Genomic DNA, 18,887 nt, shown 5'->3' with positions numbered 1-18,887 from the left:
GTAATGTTTCTGTATACAGTAGCTGTCACTTTGCACCTACACATTGTGACACTTGTCATTGTCTCACAAACATTGCAACAACAGAGACCCAAACACAATCACTGCTCTATGGGTGAGAGGAAGGGAGGGGGGGGGAGAGTTATGCAAACTTCGTACATGGGGATCAGAAATGGGGAATATCTGGCTCTCTTAATGAACATTTAACCCGTTCTACCTGTTCCGACACATGCTGCTAAGTACTGTTCTCTAATACAGTGGTGTCATTGTTTAGTATTCTCCAGTCTGGAGTATGTATTGTTCTGTTGGTCACTGGTTACGTGCTACAATCTACGTGATGGGACAGAACAAGGCCCTGAATTACACTAGTTTTACATAATAGCTTCTTCTCTAGAGTCTTATGTTTACAAGTATGTCTGTGTGCGTGTACAGGATTTATATATGTGTGTGTGTATATAATCTAAAATTACTATACTTTCCCTTTAAACAGGTACAATCATGAATTACACAGGTTCGGTGGCTGGCTGACATCAAGCCTGCATTTCACCTGGTTTTAATCAGTCACAGAACATATAGCTCTTCCACAATAGGCCAGACATCTTGGAGAGAGAGAGAAACTACCAACCAATCCGCTTCTGTCATTTTGCAGGCTGTGCTTGAAAAATTACAGAAGCTGATTGGTTGGTACTTGATCTGTTTCCAAGATTTGATTCATCTCACCATTTTTTTTTAAATGTTTTTGGGTCTTAGCGATTTAGTAAATGATATAGCTCAGTTTCCCCCTCCTGAGCGATATCGATTACTATATCGCCCAGTGTGTATGCAGCTGCATGTACAACCCGGCCGCGGCATGACGCCACTGCACAATATCGCTAGTGCTATCGCACAGTGTGTATGGCTGCCGTCTGGGGCGGCCTGAGCTGGGAGGGGACACACTAGGCAATGTCGCGTACGGAGCGCATTGCCTAGTGTGCATCCATCTTCAGAAACAGTGAGTAACTGCACCTGGGTAAAGCCATGTTAAACTGCAGATGGGTCAGATTTAAATTCTGCCGAGAGAATTAGATTTGATGGGAGAGGGTGGGTGGAGCTACATTGCTGTGTAAAAATAAAACTGTCCATCTTTTAGGGCTACATGCAAAAGCAGCCAATATTTATCCTGCATGGAAAACAATCTAGGTATTTCCCTTAAGGGGGGTACACACGGAGAGATCCGTACTTAAAATCTAAGCAATCTTGCTAGATTGCTTAGATTTTAAGCACGGATCTGCCGTGTGTATGCCCTCCAGCGATAGCGATGCGCGGCCCCGCGCATCGCTATCTCCGATGCTAGATTGAGCTGCATGCAGGCTCAATCTAGCGGGTCGCTCACTTCACCGTTGTGTGAAGTGAGCGGCCCCCCCGTCAGCTTTCCCCCTCGCTCAGCACATCGCGCTGTGCTGAGCGGGGTGAGAGATGTGTGCTGAGCGGTCTGTGTTAAGATCGTTCAGCACACATCTCTCCCGTGAGTACCCCTCTTTACACTGCAACATGGTCTGTACAGGTGCACAGTTACTTGCTTCTTCTTATTACCCAATCAGAATCAGGCCCTTTGTTCTGTGGATACTAGGTTGGGCTGTTACTGACTTATTGGTCTTCACTGAATGTTAAGGGGGGTACTCACGGAGAGATCCATGCTTAAAATCTAAGCAATCTGACTAGATTGCTTAGATTTTAAGCACAGATAACTCGTGTGTAGCCCCCTCAGCGATAGCGATGCGCGGCCCCGTACATCGCTATCGCCGCTGCTAGATTGAGCCTGCATGCAGGCCAATCTAGCGGGTCGCTCACTTCACCCGCTGGGTGAAATGAGCGGCCCCCGTCCTCCCCCCGCATCGCTCAGCACTCATCGCGCTGTGCTGAGCGGCGGGAGAGATGTGTGCTGAGCGGTTCGCTCAGCACACATCTCTCCCGTGTATACCCCCCTTTAGTTTCTGTTAAACAGTTTGCGAACAATATTGACCCTTTTGCAGCCATTGTGTAGGGTGAACTAATGTATAAAATTTTAAACTAGTGATGTCACTGAGGCATATCCTGGATGTAATACACCTTCTCCACCTCTAAGCACGGGTCGCAGCCGGGAGCCTGACACGTGTGCTACCTGGCTGCGGCCCGTGCTAAGCCCCCTTTCCCACTGCGCTCACCAACACGGCATATTGCCGGGTTGGTGACGCTGCTGGTGACGCAGCAGGGGTGGCGCTGGGAGATCACATGATCTCCCAGCGCCGCCCTTCCATATACTGCGAACGGGAGCCGTTTCGCATCGACACGGCTTCCGTTTTCACTGCACAGCTTACCGGGTTGAACCAGTGTTCATTCCCGGCAAGCTACCCGGGGTGAACATTATCACTTGATCCGGGTTGACCCTTTTCCACTAGCAAAAAAACACGGGTAAATGCGCACCCCCGTGTATTTACCTGTGTTTTTTGAGCTAGTGGAAAAGGGGTATCAGTTAATTGCTGACTTTTAACATATACTGTATGTATGTTGTTTTTTTTATATTACTATATACACAAAGTGCCTCATTAATAACTGTCATTTTAGTTTACTTGAAATAACTACTAAAAAATAGTCAACCGATATTTAATTCATTGTGTATTTATTTCTCTGCATGTTTGTTTTAATAGAATGAATGGAAGCTGACATCCTGTTTACACAGCTGATATTCAATGGAATAGCAGCCATAGTGCAGGCCTGCAGAATACCATGAAAATAGTACATTACTTGGTTGACTTTAGGATTAAGGTTTAAATGTAGAAGTTTGCTTTTCAGTTTAGCTGAAATAAATTTTTAACGAGAAACTAAACAGTCTATTATACAGTAACAGTTATTCCCGCACTCGTATTGCTGAGAAAATTATCTGAAATGACAAAAGTATTTGTTCTTGAAAGGTATCTCCGCCCCAAAGGTAGAGATTGATCTTCAGGAAGTGATCCCATCCCCACCCCTCCACCATCCCGTGCTGTAGCGCTGAGATCATTGCAATGCTTTGGTTCTACTTGCCAGAAAAGGGAGTACCGCCTTCTCCTCTAAGTTATTACCCTCCTGGATTTCCCATCCTTGGTCTATTAAAAGGCTGGGAATTCTAGCAGATAGTCCATGATAAACTGTAACATAGGGGTCGATTCAATTCACAGACTGTGGAATAGCGTCGAGAATTAGCTCCCGGCGCTATTCAATACAGCGTCAAGTGACACTCAATTGTCGTGAATTATTCTCTCTCCCCCGGGGGATGACAGAAGAAATCCGACAAACTTGAGCTGAATTGAATAGCGCCGGGAGCTAATTCCAGGCGCTATTCAACTGTCGGTGAGTTGAATCGATCCCCCATGATAAACTGTAACATAATGTTGCTGTGTGAAGGGTCGGTACACTACTAACATATCAAATCAGGCCTTTGACACGGATATTTTTTCACCAACTATCGTCAGGTACACCTTTACGGATTCTGTTGCCATATCCCTTTGCCAATATTTGCCCCCTTGACATATTGCAGCCTCCTGGGTAAGCGTGTTTTTGGATTGGTTTATTGGTTTATGAACATCAGTATGACTCTCGTATGTTCTCTATGCGCTGAGGTGATGTCTTGTGCAGTTTGTCATGAGGGTAGAAGCCAGTAGTCCAGCAAACATTTGTTTATGTGGGGGGGATTGTAAAGCGCAATGGAATATGCTGCGCTATAGAAGAAATGGTTAATAAATAAATAATTCAGTTGTTTTACGCACTTAATGGAGCAATTTAATTGTTGCTCCATTTGTGCGCGATTCAGGAAACCCGTACAGCGAATACGTTACCCTGAGTATATGCAGAAAGGTGCTATTGCGTACAGGAGAGCTGGTATCGGAACGCGAGATGGGCATTCCTAGGCGGTGTCTAGGAGGTGGCCTGAAGGGAAGGTCTTGTGTGTGTTATGGGAGTGGGTGTACCATGCTGCATTCTATGGCGCATAACTGCTTCCACAGAGGCGTCGTTCAGTTGGAGACCCTGCATCTGCTTTAGGCATGTGCAAGTGTTGTTGGCGCGCCGATGGTGTATTGTTTGGATCCGCTGACAGTGTTACAGCATGCAGGGGTACTGTGAATAGACGTCCCAGCGCTTGCACATTTAGGCGCTTGCTAGCGCACAAGGGGAAACATTTGCTTATAATTGCACCCGGGGCTCTGGCACCAGACACTAGGGCGGATGCAGCAGTGCCCACCTCCGAATCATGTCCATCATCTCCTAAAAGTTACTGCATTTTAGGAGGTAACGTGGTATCGGGCGTCGGGTACCGCCTAGTGTCAGGGCTTGGACAACTGAACAGTGCATTTTTCAGATTGGAAAGCTTTAGCATTATGTGTGCAGCTGCTTGTCTGGAAGCTGTATATTGAATCCTATTCAGTGCTGCAAGCGATAAATACTTCTTTTGCTCCTGATATAACTGTTAACTCAAAACTGTTGTGGAAGATGTGGAGAGTGAGCTGTGTGTACAAGGATCAGGCTGGTTCTCCTGTGTAATAATATGTAGCGCCCTGCATGATGTGTTTGTTGGATGTAATGTATATGCGTGAACGTGGTTAGGAGACCTGTGAGGTCGGTCGTCCTGCAGCATGGAAGGGTTAAATGGCTGGCGCTCAGCGAGAGATGTCTATTAGAGCGGAATGAAGGCGGATGACAGGAGGATATTAACAGTTTTGGCCTGAAGGTGAGGAATGGGAACTCGAGCAACAGCTGCTGTTTGTATAGAAAGGGATCTAGAGGGCAGCCCAGGAGCTGAAGATATGGAAATCATGGACATAGGGTCCTATCAACTGACATTGGGCTTGTTATCACAGTGAGTGTCACTGAACAGCCCCAGCGCACAGTGTACAATATCTCATGTTTCCCCTCTCTGGGTATATATCGCTCAAAAGCATGTGCAGGAAAACTCTATATATTCACACAAATGCAGAGTGTACGCATCACAAGTGTCAACCACATCTGTGTGCATAGCTTATGTGCCTGGTTTGCTGCTAGTCATCATTATAGTGCACTTGTACCTGTCTTATGCTAGGTGCAAACATCTGCCTTCATTACGCTGTATTTCTCTATCGTCCTAGTGGATGCTGGGGTTCCTGAAAGGACCATGGGGAATAGCGGCTCCGCAGGAGACAGGGCACAAAAAGTAAAGCTTTTTCCGATCAGGTGGTGTGCACTGGCTCCTCCCCCTATGACCCTCCTCCAGACTCCAGTTAGATTTTTGTGCCCGGCCGAGAAGGGTGCAATCTAGGTGGCTCTCCTAAAGAGCTGCTTAGAAAAAGTTTAGCTAGGTTTTTTATTTTACAGTGATTCCTGCTGGCAACAGGATCACTGCAGCGAGGGACTGAGGGGAGAAGGAGTCAACTCACCTGCGTGCAGGATGGATTGGCTTCTTGGCTACTGGACATCAAGCTCCAGAGGGACGATCACGGGTACAGCCTGGATGGTCACCGGAGCCACGCCGCCGGCCCCCTTGCAGATGCTGAAGACAGAAGAGGTCCAGAATCGGCGGCTGAAGACTCCTGCAGTCTTCAAAAGGTAGCGCACAGCACTGCAGCTGTGCGCCATTTTCCTCTCAGCACACTTCACACGGCAGTCACTGAGGGTGCAGGGCGCTGGGAGGGGGGCGCCCTGGGAGGCAAAATGATTACCTATAAAGGCTAAAAATACCTCACATATAGCCCTAGAGGCTATATGGAGATATTTAACCCCTGCCTGATTTCTCTAAATAGCGGGAGACGAGCCCGCCAGAAAAGGGGCGGGGCCTATCTCCTCAGCACACGGCGCCATTTCCTCTCACAGCTCCGCTGGTCAGGACGGCTCCCAAGTCTCTCCCCTGCACTGCACTACAGAAACAGGGTAAAACAGAGAGGGGGGGGCACATTTATGGCGATAATTTGATATAACAAAGCAGCTATAAGGGAGCACTTATTATAAGGCTATCCCTGATATATATATAGCGCTTTTGGTGTGTGCTGGCAAACTCTCCCTCTGTCTCCCCAAAGGGCTAGTGGGTCCTGTCTTCGTTAGGAGCATTCCCTGTGTGTCTGCTGTGTGTCGGTACGTGTGTGTCGACATGTATGAGGACGATATTGGTGTGGAGGCGGAGCAATTGCCAAATATGAGGATGTCACCCCCTAGGGAGTCGACACCGGAATGGATGCCTTTATTTATGGAACTACGGGATAGTGTCAACACGCTAAAGCAGTCGTTTGACGACATGAGGCGGCCGGACAATCAATTAGTGCCTGTCCAGGCGACTCAAACACCGTCAGGGGCTGTGAAACGCCCTTTGCCTCAGTCGGTCGACACAGACCCAGACACAGGCGATGACTCCAGTGGTGACGGTGACGAATCAACCGTATTTTCCAGTAGGGCCACACGTTATATGATTTTGGCAATGAAGGAGGCGTTACATTTAGCTGATACTACAGGTACCACTAAACAGGGTATTATGTGGGGTATGAAAAAACTACCTATAGTTTTTCCTGAATCAGAAGAATTAAATGACGTGTGTAATGAAGCGTGGGTTGCCCCTGATAAAAAACTGATAATTTCAAAGAAATTATTGGCATTATACCCTTTCCCGCCAGAGGTTAGGGAGCGCTGGGAAACACCTCCTAGGGTGGACAAGGCGCTAACACGCTTATCTAAACAAGTGGCGTTACCCTCTCCTGAGACGGCCGCACTTAAAGATCCATCAGATAGGAGGATGGAAAATATCCAAAAAAGTATATACACACATGCAGGTGTTATACTACGACCAGCTGTAGCGACTGCCTGGATGGGCAGTGCTGGGGTAGTTTGGTCAGAGTCCCTGATTGAAAATATTGATACCCTGGACAGGGACAATATTTTACTGTCGTTAGAACAAATAAAGGATGCATTTCTTTATATGCGTGATGCACAGAGGGATATCTGCACACTGGCATCACGGGTAAGTGCTATGTCCATTTCGGCCAGAAGAGCTTTATGGACGCGACAGTGGTCAGGTGATGCGGATTCAAAACGGCATATGGAAGTTTTGCCGTATAAAGGGGAGGAGTTATTTGGAGTCGGTCTATCAGATTTGGTGGCCACGGCTACAGCCGGGAAATCCACCTTTCTACCTCAAGTCACTCCCCCACAGAAAAAGGCACCGACTTTTCAACCGCAGCCCTTTCGTTCCTTTAAAAATAAGAGAGCAAAGGGCTATTCATATCTGCCGCGAGGCAAAGGTCGAGGGAAGAGACAGCAACACGCAGCTCCTTCCCAGGAACAGAAGCCCTCCCCGGCTTCTACAAAAGCCTCAGCATGACGCTGGGGCTCCTCAAGCGGACTCGGGGATGGTGGGCGGTCGTCTCAAAAATTACAGCGCGCAGTGGGCTCACTCGCAGGTAGATCCCTGGATCCTGCAGATAATATCTCAAGGGTACAGGTTGGAATTAGAGACGGATCCACCTCGCCGTTTCCTGAAGTCTGCTTTACCAACGTCCCCCTCCGAAAGGGAGACGGTTTTGGAAGCCATTCACAAGCTGTACTCTCAGCAGGTGATAGTCAAGGTACCTCTTCTACAACAAGGGAAGGGGTATTATTCCACTCTTTTTGTGGTACCGAAGCCGGATGGCTCGGTAAGGCCTATTCTAAATCTGAAGTCCTTGAACCTGTACATAAAGAAGTTCAAGTTCAAAATGGAGTCACTCAGAGCAGTGATAGCGAACCTGGAAGAGGGGGACTTTATGGTATCCTTGGACATCAAGGATGCGTATCTCCACGTTCCAATTTACCCCTCACACCAGGGGTACCTCAGGTTCGTTGTACAAAACTGTCACTATCAGTTTCAGACGCTGCCGTTCGGATTGTCCACGGCACCTCGGATCTTTACAAAGGTAATGGCCGAGATGATGATTCTTCTTCGAAGAAAAGGCGTATTAATTATCCCATACTTGGACGATCTCCTAATAAGGGCGAGGTCCAGAGAACAGCTAGAGATGGGATTAGCACTGTCTCAAGAAGTGCTAAAACAGCACGGGTGGATTCTGAATATTCCAAAATCCCAGTTAATGCCGACAACTCGTCTGCTGTTCCTAGGGATGATTCTGGACACGGTTCAGAAAAAGGTTTTTCTCCCGGAGGAAAAAGCCAAGGAGTTATCCGAGCTTGTCAGGAACCTCCTAAAACCAGGAAAGGTGTCTGTACATCAATGCACAAGAGTCCTGGGAAAAATGGTGGCTTCTTACGAAGCAATTCCATTCGGCAGATTCCACGCAAGAATTTTCCAAAGGGATCTGTTGGACAAATGGTCAGGGTCGCATCTTCAGATGCACCTACGGATAACCCTGTCTCCAAGGACAAGGGTGTCTCTTCTGTGGTGGTTGCAGAGTCCTCATCTATTGGAGGGCCGCAGATTCGGCATACAGGATTGGATCCTGGTGACCACGGACGCCAGCCTGAGAGGCTGGGGAGCAGTCACACAAGGAAGAAACTTCCAGGGAGTATGGACGAGCCTGGAAACGTCTCTTCACATAAACATTCTGGAACTAAGAGCAATATACAATGCTCTAAGCCAGGCAGAACCTCTGCTTCAGGGAAAACCGGTGTTGATCCAGTCGGACAACATCACGGCAGTCGCCCATGTGAACAGACAGGGCGGCACAAGAAGCAGGAGTGCAATGGCAGAAGCTGCAAGGATTCTTCGCTGGGCAGAGAATCATGTGATAGCGCTATCAGCAGTGTTCATCCCGGGAGTGGACAACTGGGAAGCAGACTTCCTCAGCAGACACGATCTTCACCCGGGAGAGTGGGGACTTCATCCAGAAGTCTTCCACATGCTGGTAACCCGTTGGGAAAGACCAATGGTGGACATGATGGCGTCTCGCCTCAACAAAAAACTGGACAGGTATTGCGCCAGGTCAAGAGATCCGCAGGCAATAGCTGTGGACGCGCTGGTAACGCCTTGGGTGTACCAGTCGGTGTATGTGTTTCCTCCTCTGCCTCTCATACCAAAAGTATTGAGAATTATACGGCAAAGAGGCGTAAGAACGATACTAGTGGTTCCGGATTGGCCAAGAAGGACTTGGTACCCGGAACTTCAAGAGATGATCACGGAAGATCCGTGGCCTCTACCTCTAAGGAGGGACTTGCTTCAGCAGGGTCCCTGTCTGTTTCAAGACTTACCGCGGCTGCGTTTGACGGCATGGCGGTTGAACGCCGGATCCTAATGGAAAAAGGCATGCCGGAAGAAGTCATTCCTACTTTGATTAAAGCAAGGAAAGAAGTAACCGTGCAACATTATCACCGAATTTGGCGAAAATATGTTGCGTGGTGCGAAGATCGGAGTGCTCCGACGGAGGAATTTCAACTGGGTCGATTCCTACATTTCCTGCAATCAGGATTGTCTATGGGTCTCAAATTGGGATCTATTAAGGTTCAAATTTCGGCCCTGTCGATTTTCTTTCAAAAAGAATTGGCTTCAGTCCCTGAAGTCCAGACCTTTGTTAAGGGAGTGCTGCATATACAGCCTCCTGTGGTGCCTCCAGTGGCACCGTGGGATCTCAATGTAGTTTTGGATTTTCTAAAATCTCATTGGTTTGAACCACTAAATAAGGTGGATTTGAAATATCTCACTTGGAAAGTGACCATGCTTCTAGCCCTGGCTTCTGCCAGGAGAGTGTCAGAATTGGCAGCTTTATCTTACAAAAGCCCATATCTGATTTTCCATTCGGACAGGGCAGAACTGCGGACTCGTCCGCATTTTCTCCCTAAGGTGGTGTCAGCATTTCATCTGAACCAGCCTATTGTAGTGCCTGCGGCTACAAGTGACTTGGAGGACTCCAAGTTACTGGACGTTGTCAGAGCATTAAAAATATATATTGCAAGAACAGCTGGAGTCAGAAAATCTGACTCGTTGTTTATATTGTATGCACCCAACAAGATGGGTGCTCCTGCGTCTAAGCAGACGATTGCTCGTTGGATCTGTAGCACAATCCAACTGGCACATTCTGTGGCAGGCCTGCCACAGCCTAAATCTGTAAAGGCCCACTCCACAAGGAAGGTGGGCTCATCTTGGGCGGCTGCCCGAGGGGTCTCGGCATTACAACTTTGCCGAGCAGCTACGTGGTCAGGGGAGAACACGTTTGTAAAATTTTACAAATTTGATACTCTGGCTAAGGAGGACCTGGAGTTCTCTCATTCGGTGCTGCAGAGTCATCCGCACTCTCCCGCCCGTTTGGGAGCTTTGGTATAATCCCCATGGTCCTTTCAGGAACCCCAGCATCCACTAGGACGATAGAGAAAATAAGATTTTACTTACCGATAAATCTATTTCTCGGAGTCCGTAGTGGATGCTGGGCGCCCATCCCAAGTGCGGATTATCTGCATAAATTGTACATAGTTATTGTTAACTTATTCGGGTTATTGTTGTAGGAAGCCATCTTTCAGAGGCTCCGCTGTTATCATACTGTTAACTGGGTTTAGATCACAAGTTGTACGGTGTGATTGGTGTGGCTGGTATGAGTCTTACCCGGGATTCATAATCCTCCCTTATTGTGTACGCTCGTCCGGGCACAGTACCTAACTGGAGTCTGGAGGAGGGTCATAGGGGGAGGAGCCAGTGCACACCACCTGATCGGAAAAAGCTTTACTTTTTGTGCCCTGTCTCCTGCGGAGCCGCTATTCCCCATGGTCCTTTCAGGAACCCCAGCATCCACTACGGACTCCGAGAAATAGATTTATCGGTAAGTAAAATCTTATTTTTTTGCTTGGTCTGTAATTATCCCACATTTGTGTGAACACGGCCTCATTGCACTTGGACTATGTAAGAATTCCCTGTTACAGCCCAGTTGTACTGCTTTGTTCATAAGCGCTGATGCATTACAGGCACTTACATGCGCCATCTTCAGATTATGCAACGTGCGGATGCACTAAAACTGCGCTAGGCAAATCGGCGTACGTTCAACTCCGCATCGGCCCCTTATTGTGGAGCGGTGGTAGGAATGTCTGAATAAATCTGTTTGGATTCACTTATGTAATGAAAGATGAGCAATTTCCCTTAAACTTCCAGGAGTCCTGACAAACGAAATTGAGTTTACACACTAAAGGGCCCTACACACTGGCCGATTGCACGGAAAGATATGAACGATCTCGTTCATTAATGAATGAGATATTGTTCATATTTTTCAGTGGGGTCGATTCAATTCAACGACCGTTGAATAGCGCTGGGAATTAACTTGAGCTGAATTGAATAGCGCCGGGAGCTAAGTCGGCGAAGGCTCGTTCTCTCGGACTTAACAGGTTGATTTGTTGGGAGAACGGGCATTCTCCGACTTAACTCCCCGTCGCGATGCTGATTCCCGACAGAGTCAGCCTCGCGCCGGCCGCGCAGCAGCACTTTAGTTGGATTTCTTCTCTTATCCCCTGGGGCTGAGAGAAGAATTCCAGACAATTGAGTGTCACTTGGCGCTGTATTGAATAGCGCCGGGAGCTAACTCCTGGCGCTATTCAACTGTCGGTTAATTGAATCGACCCCAGTGTGTATGCACCAACAATGAACGATGCGCTGCCCCGCGCTCGTTCATCGATGGTGCCGGCTTGTTTATGCCTGCAAGCCAATATGGACAATATCGTCCATGTTAGCATGCAGGGCTTGGGGCCGGGTGATGGGGGAGTGAAGAAATGTCACTCGACCCGCCATCCCCCTGCCGACGGGCACCTCGGCGGCCAATCAGCAAGTGTGTAGGGCCCATAAGCGATTTTTCAAACAATTTGAAAGACAAGATATCTTTGGGATTGGCACCTTATTTACATGTTTTAATATTGGGGAGGCATTTCTGGGTGTGTGAAATTGATGCTATCAAAATGCTGGTGCTGAGGAGAATAATCCACCTTCTTCTCTGCCCCGTCCCGCCTCTGATGCTGCCCTGCTCAGTTCTGTAAATGCTGGGACGACAGACCAAGCTCCGGCCACTGTATGTTAAATATGTAAGGTTTGCAGACTGACTCTATTTAAAAGGGCCCTAGGTCTCCTTGCTTATTATTATTATTATTACTATTATTATTATTATCCTTTATTTATATGGCGCCACAAGGGTTCCGCAGCGCCCAATTACAGAGTACATAAACAAATAATCAAACAGGAAAACAGCAACTTACAGTTGATGACAGTATAGGACAAGTACAGGGTAAATAAACATAGTTACATCAGCAGATGACACTGGAATAAGTATCAGGTGGCAGAGGACTGCTGGATTTGGTGCAGTTGAAGAGTATTAAAGTAAGAAAGGATAAGCACATGAGGGAAGAGGGCCCTGCTCGTGAGAGCTTACATTCTAAAGTAGCTTCTCGCTCTCATTAGGGCTCCTCCTTTGAGGTAAAAAGGTAAAGATTTTTGCACAACACTTAAGGTCACTGGGAGAGTTGTTGGTACCCTTTACACCGCGGCTTCGCCCGCGTGGAAATCTTAACGCAATAAGTCTATTTTCATTGCGCCCATCTTTAAGTTTAAGTTCACTACCCCTTCTTACCCCCCATGCTGATGGGAGCTGAACTTTGACTGAAACGGCATCGGGAGTGTCCCTATTCATCTCAGCAATTGAGCTGCCTGCACGGCCGACTCGCGACCTGCTCTTAACGAGCGCGCATCGGCCGTCGGTATGGGCATACACAATAGACGACTTGACTATTATATCGATCAAAATCGTTGATATCGGGCATATCGTTCTGAAAAGTCATCTAGTGTGTGTGGCCCTTAAGGCTGAGTACACACTTGAAAGACAAAGCGTCCGACTGCCTGTCGTGCTGACCGAGCTGCTGATCAGGTAAGCTATACACACTTACTAATTGGCCGCTCGATGTGTCAAGCCAGACATCACAACTGGGCAGGAATTTAAAATTGGCCGCCCAGTTGGGATGTCCGTGTTGCACACACATGCACCAATACATCTGCAAAGCCGATCCGATATGTCTGTGAACAACGTTGTTCACCGACATATCGGCCTCTGATCCACTACCGGTATATCGTTCGTTGATTGAATGAACGATAGCTCTCTAAGGGGTCGATTCAATTCACTGACAGTTGAATAGCGCCGGGAGTTTGCTCCCGGTGCTATTCAATACAGCAACGAGTGACCCTCAATTGTCGGGAATTCTTCTCTCATCCCCGGGGGATGAGAGAAGAAACCCAACAAAAGTGCTGGCGCAAGGCTGATTCTGTCGGGAATCAGCCTCGCGCCGGGGAGTTAAGTCGGAGAATGCCCGTTCTCCCGACAATTCAACCTGTTTAGTCGGCGAGAACGGGCCATCGCCGACTTAACTGGAGCTGAATTGAATAGCGTCGGGAGCTAATTCACGGCGCTATTCAACTGTCGCTGAATAGAAGTGACCCCTAAGTGTGTACCCAGCCTAAGATGATGAAATATGAAAGGGGCTTAAACCGAGGGATACTCTTTATAGCCGCTGTGTGGACTAAAAAGTTATTTTGAACATAAATGTTAAATTAACATGTCACTCCACACATCCTTTTTTTAATGAATATGATAGAAGTGTTAGCTATTAATTTAGGAGTGTCAGGCAAGAGGCGATCTTGGGGCCACATGTGGCCCTCCAATCCTTCGCTTGCAGCTCCTTCCTGCTTTTGTGTTAATTTTTTTTTGTTATGGTTTTTTAATGCTTGTTTCTTGCCAGCTAATATATTATTACAGATAGGTGTCTGTTTTATTGATCAAGCGTATTTATTTAACTTACTACTAATGTGAAGTGGTCAGTGCGGTCATTTTGAAGGTTAGGGCTGCCCCAATTCCCCTCATGTATATCAGGTTTATAGAATGATGGATAGGAAAATTCTATACATTTGCATAAAATTGTAGGGGCTACTAATCGGGGGTATTTAGGACTGATAAGTTTGCAGACAAAATAAACACAATCTCTATAAGCTGATTACTCCTGTCTGGCCTCCTGGAAGCTTTTGGTTAAAAAAAACCAAGATCCTGACTTTAATTAGCCAGGAGAAGAATCCTCCTAAGCCGCTAGATGAGAACATTTGTGGTGCCGCTGTGTTTTGGAGACAGACAGAAATGTTTCCTTTGTATTGAATATGGGACTGAATAAAATGGTAGCTAGAAGAACTTCTGAAACTACCGGTATATATATTTGTTTGTTTCTTGTTCAGCATCTTCTGTAGCCATATTGTGTCTCTCGGAGCCTGGTACAGAGCAGTGTCTGTGCACATTTGATGGGCAGCCGAGCGTGGCAATGTTTGCGTTAGGAAGTGTCACAGTGACTTCTTGTCAGGCCGGTAGAGGTCTTTGTTCCATTAGGTCTTCTTTGTTCTTCTATTCACAACCCGGCCCATATCTTGTCCCAACAAGCTCTTGTCAAACATAACAAATTTTCTTAGTCTGCATTGATGTCTGGGGCTGGGGCTACTCTTCTTAGTAATGACCGTGACCGAGCTGATGTTTGGGGCCACACGGAAGTGTCCGCAGAATGATCCTTGCGGTCTTCATCCTATGCTACTGGATTGCAATTAATAATATAAGAAATGATGTAACTAAAAGGGAGAGGACTAGTACTAAACTAAAATTGTATGCAATTCTAAAATGGCACATGCACATTGGAAAATGAAATTCTGTGACGTCACACGAATGCTGTCAGCATGCTGTGATATCGCTGTGTGTGTGCGGGTTACCACCAAAAAAACAAGCATGGTGCACCACAGTGATCAATCGTAATCATTGAAGCCATTATCAGACTTTGGTTGGCCATCGACCATTGAAGGTTAACTACCGGTGGTAGATGGTTTTGCCATCAATAGCGGAGATCCAGTATTGCCCCACAAAGTTTTTTTCCCTTTGTCTCTCTTGTTCCCCCAACTTGGTGCGGATGGTCGTCCTATATCAGCATTTACATATATATCCAGTGACGAGATTATCGCTGTAGGGCTGTGCTTTCATTTATCTTCTGCCAGCATTAGTAGATCCCCACCCTTTGTGGTCTAGAAGCGGTCACAAGACTAACATCGGCATCCCGACACTCAGAATCCTGACACCTGGTGAAGTATGCCAACCCCCCCCTTTCACTGGATTACATGCGTATTACAGGTGGCTGGGGCAACCAGTATGCCGGCAGCGGGGCGAGCATTAGAAAGCCCCTTGCGAGCTCTCCACGCTGCGGACACGGTGACTCGATGCACTCGCCACAGGATCTTTTCTCCCTCTATGGGTATCGTGGACACCCATAGAGAGAGAAAAGCCAGTAGTGGCAGGATTCTGGTGGCAGAATTTCACTACCTGTCGGGATTCTGACCGCCGGGATCCCGACATGTGGTCTAGTGATTGCCTTCCCCTCCGCTCACCCTTCCCGCAGCCTAACCCTAACCATCCCTTCTTGCTGTCTAATCATTCCATCTCATACTTACGTTTGGGATGTTGGCTCTCGAGATTCCGTTGCTGGGATCTGATGAGTGTCGAGATTCTGGTGCCGGTCTTCTGACCGCCGCATCCCAAGTGCCGGGATGCCCACTACATCCTGGACTCGTCGCCTTCATGCCAGGCAGCCTAGGGAAATGTAGAGAGAGAACCCTAAGCACCTGTCCTTCTACAGCAAACGTTAATAAAGGAAACAGTATTTAAAAATAATTCTATTTTTATTTTCCTATAACTGCATCAAACACTTTATAATGTTCATGTTCTAGTGCGGAAACCCAGCTAATTAATGCTTGGTGTAGCCTGTGCTGCACTATTAGCCGTATTCTACAGTATCTATTGAGGAATTAGGAATTTGAAATGGTCTTTGTTTTTCTTTTCCCCTTGTCTATCACATGTCTCTGTACATTGCAATTAATGTGAAACAGTATATGCTTAATATTGAAAGAGTAACCTATCCCCGCCCCCACAAAAATAATAAATAAATAATGGAATCACTTTGCTACAGTAAGTTATAACAGTACGTTATTCCCGTTGGTTCGGATACATTGCACAGACGTGAGAACTTCTCGGCTCTTTATTGGGTTTATTGGAGCAAGCTTGAAACAATACCGATTTGCATCGCAGTGTAATTGCTTCTTAGTCTTTTAGATATCAGTGGTTTTAACTTGTTATTGTCACCAGCAGGGATCGGGTTAACAGTCAGTCTGGGTGCTTATCTACCCTCAGAGGTTTCTGTTGAGTAATTTATTAACCTGTAATGTTAGCTATTATCCAGCTGGCGGTTATGGAAAGTAGAGGGGAGCTCTCATTTCTACTATTAAGTGCTAAATAGAAAGATCTCCAATCCACCAGTCCCTCTCCAGAAGGCAGCGTGTCCCCTCTCTCTCTCCTCTGCAGTCGTTACCAGGTCAGTTCATTCAGGGACCTTTCTGTACTAATGACAGGAACATGTCTAATGGATCAGTCCTTCCTAGAACCAGACTGCGCTAATGGCTGGGATGTGTTTAATGGAGCAGAATGTGCCAGAAAGTATTAATTACAGTGATGGGTTCAGTGGCTCAGCCATCTCTAGGATACTACTTATACCACGTTTTTGTCTGCAACCACAGACTAGCATCCCATGCTGACCTTCGACCCCGGGTCATTCTTGTGACACACTCTGTACAGTGTTTGGTGTATACATGCCAGGGCCTATTACCTTCATTGCTCTATTACCACATTTTGTCTGGGGCACTTGTGGGTCCGGCAGGAAAATGTACAAGTGCTGGCTTTAGTCTTGAGCAGGTAAAAGCAGGGCCTACCGATATTACACGGATATGAGTGAGAAAATGTTGCAGCCTGTAACTTAATTAGCTTCCCGTTTAATGGTGGCCGTAGACTGGTTCCCAGTTGGCTTCGCAGCTGCTCATACTGCTACCTTTTTTTTTTCCCTAGCATCAGTGTAAGAATAGTTCTCCAGTGCTGTAAGTCCTATTGTCTCCTAGAGTAAAGCAGAAAGTCGCACTGTCCTCCTCATCAGCCGCCTTACCCAGAGCGTCACAGAGACCCTGTACAGCAGTGGGACTATAGCTAAAAATACCATCTGCCTAGTGCCTAACCCCAATGTCGGCTTCCTGAAACTGTTGACATTGTGAACGTTGATCTTATGACTGCATATCCACTAGTGTTATGCCGGACATTACTTGCTATGCCACACTGATGGTGTGCCGGTGCAATCTGATTGTTGGACTGTTAAATTGCAAACGTGGCGTTTGGGGAACTGAGCTGGATGACCAGATTGAATTGTAAAGGGTGGGCACTTTAATTCCAAGTTGACCTGTTATCTGAGGAGTATGGAAAACTTGGGCAATTATTCTTTATATGAAACAACAAAGCCCATCCGATTCGGCACTATACTGCAGTGCCTCAGCCATGTAGCTGAATGTGACCACATTGGATAATTTATTTTTCTCTATCGTCCTAGTGGATGCTGGGGTTCCTGAAAGGACCATGGGGAATAGCGGCTCCGCAGGAGACAGGGCACAAAAAGTAAAGCTTTAGGATCAGGTGGTGTGCACTGGCTCCTCCCCCTATGACCCTCCTCCAAGCCTCAGTTAGATTTTTGTGCCCGGCCGAGAAGGGTGCAATCTAGGTGGCTCTCCTAAAGAGCTGCTTAGAAAAGTTTAGCTTAGGTTTTTTATTTTACAGTGAGTCCTGCTGGCAACAGGATCACTGCAACGAGGGACTTAGGGGAGAAGAAGTGAACTCACCTGCGTGCAGGATGGATTGGCTTCTTGGCTACTGGACATCAGCTCCAGAGGGACGATCACAGGTACAGCCTGGATGGTCACCGGAGCCTCGCCGCCGGCCCCCTTGCAGATGCTGAAACGAGAAGAGGTCCAGAATCGGCGGCAGAAGACTCCTCAGTCTTCTTAAGGTAGCGCACAGCACTGCAGCTGTGCGCCATTTTCCTCTCAGCACACTTCACACGGCAGTCACTGAGGGTGCAGGGCGCTGGGAGGGGGGCGCCCTGGGAGGCAAATGAAAACCTTTTTTGGCTAAAAATACCTCACATATAGCCTCCGGGGGCTATATGGAGATATTTAACCCCTGCCAGAATCCGTTAAGAGCGGGAGACGAGGCCGCCGAAAAAGGGGCGGGGCCTATCTCCTCAGCACACAGCGCCATTTTCCCTCACAGAAAGGCTGGAGGGAAGGCTCCCAGGCTCTCCCCTGCACTGCACTACAGAAACAGGGTTAAAACAGAGAGGGGGGGCACTAATTTGGCGTTAGAAATATATAAAAAAGATGCTATAAGGGAAAACACTTATATAAGGTTGTCCCTATATAATTATAGCGTTTTTGGTGTGTGCTGGCAAACTCTCCCTCTGTCTCTCCAAAGGGCTAGTAGGTCCTGTCCTCTATCAGAGCATTCCCTGTGTGTGTGCTGTGTGTCGGTACGTGTGTGTCGACATGTATGAGGACGATGTTGGTGAGGAGGCGGAGCAATTGCCTGTAATGGTGATGTCACTCTCTAGGGAGTCGACACCGGAATGGATGGCTTATTTAGGGAATTACGTGATAATGTCAACACGCGCCAAGGTCGGTTGACGACATGAGACGGCCGACAAACAATTAGTACCGGTCCAGACGTCTCAAAAACACCGTCAGGGGTTTTAAAACGCCCGTTTACTTTAGTCGGTCGACACAGACACAGACAGGGACACTGAATCCAGTGTCGACGGTGAATAAACAAACGTATTCCTTATTAGGGCCACACGTTAAGGGCAATGAAGGAGGTGTTACATATTTCTGATACTACAAGTACCACAAAAGAGGGTATTATGTGGGATGTGAAAAAACTACCGTAGTTTTTCCTGAATCAGATAAATTAAATGAAGTGTGTGATGATGCGTGGGTTCCCCCCGATAGAAAATATGGGCGGTATACCCTTTCCCGCCAGAAGTTAGGGCGC

General features: G+C 47.3%; 1 protein-coding gene across 6 annotated transcripts in view; it reads left to right on the top strand.

Moving 5' to 3' along the window:
• Positions 1–18,887, top strand: part of SIPA1L3 (signal induced proliferation associated 1 like 3) — a 177,654-nt gene that overhangs the window by 19,914 nt on the left and 138,853 nt on the right. The window contains exon 1 of one of the 6 annotated variants that reach the window (XM_063937661.1): positions 16,320–16,341. The exons of the other annotated variants lie outside the window; for them this stretch is intronic. The gene's annotated coding sequence lies outside the window, so the exon portion shown is untranslated. Of the gene's footprint in view, positions 1–16,319; positions 16,342–18,887 lie in introns of those variants that run through there. 6 annotated transcript variants of the gene reach the window in all.

The sequence above is a fragment of the Pseudophryne corroboree genome, chromosome 8 (assembly GCF_028390025.1).
Source record: "Pseudophryne corroboree isolate aPseCor3 chromosome 8, aPseCor3.hap2, whole genome shotgun sequence".
Taxonomy (NCBI): domain Eukaryota; kingdom Metazoa; phylum Chordata; class Amphibia; order Anura; family Myobatrachidae; genus Pseudophryne; species Pseudophryne corroboree.
Note: the sequence above shows the minus strand (reverse complement) of the source record. Positions and strands in the feature narration are given on the sequence as shown.